The sequence below is a fragment of the Pyxicephalus adspersus genome, chromosome 12, assembly GCF_032062135.1.
Source record: "Pyxicephalus adspersus chromosome 12, UCB_Pads_2.0, whole genome shotgun sequence".
NCBI lineage: Eukaryota > Metazoa > Chordata > Amphibia > Anura > Pyxicephalidae > Pyxicephalus > Pyxicephalus adspersus.
This window is the reverse complement of record NC_092869.1, coordinates 45,074,363-45,082,147: the sequence shown is the minus strand read 5'-3', so window position 1 is coordinate 45,082,147 and position 7,785 is coordinate 45,074,363. Positions and strand designations below refer to the sequence as shown.

Here is a 7,785-nt window from a genome sequence, read left to right as displayed (position 1 = left end):
CAGACTTCAATCATCCAAAATATGTTCACCAGGTTGGGCACCGGCCCAACTCAGATCAGCCCTGGGTCACAGATAGGTGAATGTGGAAATGGCAGTGCCAGAAATGAATGCAATTAGCTGACCGGGGTCAGATTACTCATTTTTAGATTTGGGATTTTAAGTCACATTAACACGGAATCCGTGGCAGTTGGCTGCACTTTGCTCATGCAATACAGCATAGCTCCATTTATTTATAATTAATAATATTAATCCATGTCAATGCAATGAATAACAAACAGATTGTGTTTCTTTTCCAAATTGTTAATGCATTTTGAAGGCTCAAAAATAATTGTATACAAGAAAGCATTTCATGCAACGCATGTTTACCACTTGCATGGTTTTTGTTTTCAATTTTTTTTATTAGAAGAACAAAATAATTTTAAGATTTTTATACAGAAACGGAAGAAAAGAGAAAAAATAAAATCAAGTCAAAACCAAAATGTACAGAAGACTTATTGGAATGTTAATTAATAAAAACAAAATGCTAGTAAATTGTGATCACAGTAGATACAAACCAATCACACATTCACCCACTTACATTAACGCAGCCTAATGTGTTCCAAACAATCTTTGGAATTTATTTAAAAGGACACCATTGCATCACCAAAAATCTGAACTGTTACTCAATGCGTACCAATTAATATTATAATTATGAGTTTATATAGGGCCAACATACTACACTGCGCTGTACAAAGTCCATAATTATGTAATGTACCATTTGTCAGATGAGCTCACACTCTAATGTCCTTATTATTGCCTTAGAAGTATTTCCCTGGTGGTAAGGGGGGTAATAACTAAACTGCAGTGCCCCTTAGGAAGAACACAGGGAGAACACACAAATGTCATGCTTCCTTCTCTGGTGGGCAGCGAACCCCACCACTGTAGCTGCTGCCAGAGGGAGGTTACTATGGTGTATGACTTTATTGGGCTACAACTCCACTTATATCACATCCAACATGGTGGCACCCAGCAACGGTCTCATAGCACCATGCAGGCTGGGCACTGCTATACTGGGATATGACCATGCAGGCTGGGCACTGCTGTGATGAGATAGGACCATGCATGCTGGGCACTGTCATGCTGATATAGTACCATGCAGGCTGGGCACTGTCATGCTGATATAGTACCATGCAGGCTGGGCACAGCCATTCTGATATAGTACCATGCATGCTGGGCACTGTCATGCTGATATAGCATGCATGCTGGGCACTGCCATGTTGATATAGTACCATGCATGCTGGGCACTGCCATGCTGATATAGTACCATGCAGGCTTTCTGCACTTTTTCTAAGCAGGTTTCATCCTTGCACCACCTGCAGCAGCCCGAGCACTGATTGCAGCCATGCTGCGGTGTATTATAGATGATTGCCTCTATTTCTGTAATGCCCCATAGCTAGAAGCAGCTGTCCCATCACTAACATTCCCAGTGCCTGGCATACCAACCCACTGACATCATGGGCAGCCAGCCTGGGATCCTCAGATCCCTCCGCACAGGGACTACTTTCCTCTCCCTCTCTGCTCTGTTATCACCCAGCTCAGCCCTCTGTGCCATGAGAGCTATCATTGGCTGTGCAGGGATCAGCAAGCTTCTTGTTTCCATTCTGAAGGCTTTGTATGTGAATTGTGTCCTCCCCCACCCCCCCTGTATGGCGGAGGGATCCGGTGCATCTCCCCAGGCAGGAAGTGGAGTGTGTTGCTGGAATCAGAGGAGTGCACATTGGGGTGACATGGAGGAGAGCAGCTTGCAATGCTCATAGAGGATCAGCAGCCAAGCAAGCAGAAGATCTGAGGATCCCCCAAATCCAGACACCCCCAGAGGGAGCCCCAGCTCAGCTGTGCAACAGGTAAGACTGATACATTGCTACTGCTACTTCTGCTACATTGTCTGTGTGGTCAGGGTGCTTGGAAGTCAGGCTGAGCAAAACAAAACTTCCATCAAAACAAAGCTTCCATCAGGGCTGCTGCAGGTCCATGTGTCCCTTATGGGCAGAGAACAGAGCCCAGTGCCAGCTGCCTGCCCCTCCAAGATCTGCCCTGCCACTGCATGATCTGCCCTGCCACTCCATGATCTGCCCCTTCAAGATCTGCCCTGCCCCTCCAAGATCTGCCCTGCCACTCCATGATCTGCCCTGCCACTCCATGATCTGCCCTGCCACTCCATGATCTGCCCCTCCAAGATCTGCCCTGCCCCTCCAAGATCTGCCCTGCCACTCCATGATCTGCCCTGCCACTCCATGATCTGCCCTGCCACTCCATGATCTGCCCTGCCACTCCATGATCTGCCCCTCCAAGATCTGCCATGCCACTCCACTCCACTCCAAGATCTGCCCTGCCTGTGTGTTTGCCACCATCTGTTACCTGTGGATTGAGCTCCAAAGCTACAAACTTCCCAATGATATAATAATAATAATAATAATAATATTGTCATATAGAAGATCACAGTGTTGACAAACATTGCAAAACAACAGAAGTAACAGTGTCAGGCTATTTCCTATTTAATGTACAGCGCTGCGTAATATGTTGGTGTTATATAAATCCTGTTTAATAATAATAATTGCTTACCCCTGTACTGAAGGAAAGAGGAAAGCAGCACAACAAGGAAAATGCTGATAGGAGAAGAGAACAGAGGCGTGCTGCTTCTCCTTTTACTGGTATTATTAATAAACACTAATAATAATTTGTACGCACAGTTTTGTTTTGCATTAAGCAACAGTTCAGATTTTTTGGTGATGCAATGGTGTTCTTTTAAATAAATTCCAAAGATTGTTTGGAACACTTTAGGCTGTGTTAAAAACCATGCTATTGGTAAACATGTGTTGCATGAAATGCTTTCTTATATGCACTTATTTTTAGGCCCCCAAACTGCAACAACAATTTATTATTATTATTATTATTATTACTATTATTAATAAACAGGACTTATATGGCTCCAACATATTACATAGCGCTGTACATTAAATAGGGGTTGCAAATGACTGACGAATACAGACAGTGACACAGGAGGAGGAGAGGACCCTGCCCCAAAGAGCTTACAATCTGCTGTAGATCTGTAAGTGTAATTTATTTGTGTGGCAGAGCTGTGCACATCTCAAGACTGCATAGGTGGAAATGAAAAAAAAAAAGATTTTTCTATTAAACATTTTCCTTTATGTGAATGTCATCTGTGCATTTGTTGTTTTCTGCTGCTCAGCTTTAATCTCTGACTTTCTAGATGAAAGTAGCGTAAAATTAGGACTGGCAGAGCAGGAGGAATCTGGTATTGGGCACCCCCATACATAAATTGGAATATGAGTACAATTGGATTGCACAAACTCCACACTTATGATTGGTAGATGTAAAATTGGTTGCATGGTTTGATTGTAAATGTTTATACAAAATATCTTCTATAGCTGAACATAACTGGAAGAACAGATGAAAGTTCCTTCGTTTTGGCCATTCTATTGGAAGAACAATGTTTTGTTGCATCCATCGTAATATAAACTTGTAGTGCATGTGTGTACCGTGTGCTGGAAACATCAATCACACACTATCAGGCACCGTCACATGTATTTATTATTAATAATAAAATTAATATTAATAAATATGGTTATATAGTGCCAACATATTACACAGCTCTGTACATTAAATAGGGGTTGCAAATGACAGACAGTGACACAGGAGGAGAGGACCCTTGCCCGAAGAGCTTACAATCCAGTAGGTGGGGGAAGCAATACACAATAGGAGGGGAATATGGAATGGTGGGAAGTAGTGACGGTTTCAAAAGACCGAAGAAGATGGGTAGGCAAGTTTGAAAAAATGGGTTTTAAGTTCTCTTTTAAATGAGCAGAACATGTATGTTGTCATGATTCTTTTTGGAGGTGAATATTGTTACTGTTTATAGAAGGATTGGCTCAGTTCACAAAACTAACACATCAAGATCCTTGTGTGTGTGTTTTAAACAATAGTTATTAAAGATTTTCCAGCAAATATTACAACTAGATTGAGTTATCGATTCCAAAAGAAGAAATTTAAAATACAAACTCAAATAACAAACAAAAAGGAAAAACAAACAATATAGTAATAAAGCAAAAATAAAGTAACCAGGGGTATAAAGAAACGTAAAAAGGAGGTGGGTCAAAAAATAAGCTTCTATTCCTATTTTGTTGAGTATTTAGAGAGTTAGAGTTCAGCAAAGTTACATTAAGAATGGGACTGAAAATAAAGATCCCCATCCTTGTGTACAGCTGAGTGAATGGAGCCCAATGTGTGGTAGTAAAATAAATCGGTCAGCATTGTATGTCTGTATATATGTTGTATGAGTTTGGAACCTGGCACAGCGGAAGGTTGTGAACTGCTGCATATTCACAGATTCTTTTCCTTGCAGCACCCAAGGTTATAATGTGCCCATTCTGCCCAATATTTGCCAAGTCTCCATCGATTGGCCAGGTTTTGACTTTTGCTTTCCAAATGAAGTGTCTGCAAACATGTTTATATGATAGTTGTCACCGGATGCCCCCCTACTCTGCGGGTTCCATTCTCCCATTTTATGTTATAGGAATTGCAGCAAGAAGTACAAGGCCCTTGTTTTGGCAGGAGCAAAATTCCTTAAATCCAGCTTCAGCATAGCTGGGCATCTGCCAGTGGAGTTTCCAGGAGTTGTTCAATGGCATGTGCATCTATGTTTTACTTTTTTTTTTAATAATCTGAGTGGCTGCTTTGTTGATTTGCTGGATTTTGTACAAACACAGTCAAGGGATTTCCAGTTGTTCTGAGTTTTGTTGGAGTTCTGGTGAGTTTCTTTACCCCGAGGAGGGAGAGCACATTCACAAGCCGGCTCTCAATGTGTTCATTGTTATATATGATCCATAGTTAGGAGAACGTATTGTTTTGAGTATAGGGACATACCCAGACTGTGCATTGATAAGGTCATATATATTTACAAATGTCTGAAACACATACTGATACTAAAACCAGCTGGATTGTGTGTTTTGTATTTTAAAGAATTATCCGACCTCCTTTTGTTATATATGTAAGTTTATGACATGCTTGTGACTCTTTGTTATCCCAAATAAAATTCCCTCTGCTGCTGCTTGAATTTGTGCAGCCAAATTGAACAAACCCCTCACATTTGAAGCTGTACAAAATGTGATGTGACTTACCTTGTAAATTCTAAAATAGAAGACGGGTTTAATAAATATTGGTGATGGAATGTGTTTGATAGCTGATTGTCCATATACAGGTGGAAATGGGAAATGCATATTGGAGAGGTACAGAGCATGGAAAATGAAGGAATAAGGTAAACCTATTATGTGAATGATTTCAATCCCCCAAGAGAAATAGAACAGTGAACTCTTGCAGTTTGGAGGAAAGTAACTGCAAGGGTAACTCTTTGTGCACATTGAACCCATGAAAATTTCATGGCAATAGTGTCAATTATTTAGCACATCAATCATTTGAAACATTAAAACACGGACAGGTAAGTAACGTTGATGATCTGGTTACAGTGGCCCCTGACAAGGGTGGATGTGTGGGGTGATATATTAGGCAGAAAGTGAACTGAAGATGTGTTGGAAGCAGCAAAAATGGACACGAGTTCGGATTGAAGCAGGTCTGACGGGCTTATGAAGGATGGGTGATAGATCAGGGCATCTCCCAAAGGCCAAGTTATATGGGGTGTTCCCAGTATTCAGCGGTTGGTAACTACCAAGGAAGAACAATTAGTAAACTGGCAACAAGGTCATGGCCACCCAAGGCTCACTGATATACGTGGTCACGGGGGGAAGTGTAACCCATCTAGTCCAACCCAACAGAAGAACTACTGTAGTTCTGTATTGCTTTAAAATTCTATTCCAGCCATGATATAAAGATGTCAGAACACACAGTGCATCACAGCTTGCTGTGTTTCGGGGGCACCCATGCTGACCCCCCCAACCTTCACAGAATTCTTTTCCTTCACATTGGGATCATGATGTCAGATTTATAGGGAAATGTTAGTCTGTATTCACTCATCGCTGTAAATGTGGAGCTGGGAATATTTCTGCAGTAGTTACATGATAAAGATGAGCGGAGCCATTTCAGTGAAATATGACAAGGTTGTAACTCTCAGTTTAGTTCATTGACTTGTTTAGGTGAAATTTGTTTTGTTTCTTTGTTTTACTTCTTTTTGTTGCTTTAGTTTATTTTGATTTGTTTTACTTTTTTGTGTAATGTTCCTAAAGTTTTATTTATATTTTCAATGTTTTTTTTTTTTAATGTACAAAAAGTAAAATAATAGGACCAATGATAGGCTAAGGACAGGTGAATTGTGCCTCCTAAATGCTGCTCAAAGCCCATTGCACCCTTGAGCCAAAGCAAAATGCTCTTATTTTACTTTTTATATTTAATGCAATTTTCCAAAATGTGGTCTCGAATAAAACAAAAAGACTATTTTTGGTCATTCATAGCTATTAAGGTTAAAAAAAAAAGTTAATGTCTGTCAAATTGAACCTCTGGGTTGTCTGGCCAATGTGGCCACAAGGAAGAAGAATTATCTTCCTTTGTCCCCAAAGGCAGATGACTTCATTCTTTTTTAGCCGTTAGGAAATTGTAGCTTTGTATGGTATTAGTTAAATCCAGTCAGAATTATAAATTTGTGTTGTTTTGCCATCATTACCTCATTCAATAAAGCACTCTAGAGTTTTTGTGTAAAGAGCCCCCGCTAAATGTTTCCCTTAAGAACTGAAGTCCCCCAGTCCTTGGGATCTAATGGTCATTTGCTATATTGTATTGTATTGGCCTGGATGTATAAGCATGGTTCTTTACTCAAGTTTATTAAAAAGTAAGATAAAGATTTTTTTACACTGTTGTAAAGATTTTAACAAACATTCTTGCAGATTTCTGCCTGTCAGGGCCATTCCAAACTTGCAGTGAGCCGCAGAATTCTGCCTTGGGCTTAACTATGGTTGGAAATAACTTTTTGCATGCTTCTGCAGCAGATCACGGCACAGTTCCCAAAAGCGACATAGAATAAAATGAAGTTAGTGTGGCTTTTTGAGAAAAGTGAGCCAATTATTAATACACAGTATTTATATAGCACCATCATATTACACAGCGCTGTACAAAGTCCATAGCCGTGTCACTGGATGTCCATCAAAGGAGCTCACAATCTAATGTCCTTACCTTAGTCATATGTCATTTATACAGTCTAAGGGCAATTATGGGGGGAAGCCAATTAACCTAACTGCATGTTTTTGGAATGTGGGAGGAAACCGGAGTACCCGGATGAAACCCATGCAAACACAGGGAGACCCTGCAAACTCCATGCGGATAGTGTCCTGGCTGAGATTCAAACCAGGGACCCAGTGCAAAGGCTAAGGGCTAACCACTGAGCCACTGTACTGCCTACAAATTCTGCATACAAATTGCGTCCAGGTTGTCATATTGTATTAAATCTTTTTGACAATTTTTAGAGAATATGTGGCTGCCGATTGAAGTGGAAAGGTCACTGATAATAATATTGAATTAACAAGGGGCATATGGCTCGGGTCTATAGGGGAGCGTGTGCAGGTGTTGGGGATGGTTAGTTAAGGTTTTTGATATTGGATTGGTTATGTTACCTTGTAATGACTCCTGGAGCCCCAGCGTAGCCACCCCAACTGGCACACTCCCAGACAGGACTACACCTAGGGTGCCAAAGCTTTGTTTGTTGGCACACACCAGCATCCATGAAGCCCTGCACCTCATCCCGTCCCCTATTCTGTGTCCACGTTCAACAGCTGTTTCCAAAAT

At 41.0% G+C, this 7,785-nt stretch overlaps 1 protein-coding gene across 1 annotated transcript in view; it reads left to right on the top strand.

The window, feature by feature from the left end:
* Positions 1-1,714: 1,714 nt before the first annotated feature.
* Positions 1,715-7,785, top strand: part of PTPN21 (protein tyrosine phosphatase non-receptor type 21) — a 42,699-nt gene continuing 36,628 nt past the window's right edge. Inside the window, exon 1 of the mRNA XM_072427669.1 lies at positions 1,715-1,883. The gene's annotated coding sequence lies outside the window, so the exon portion shown is untranslated. The remainder of the gene's footprint in view (positions 1,884-7,785) is intronic.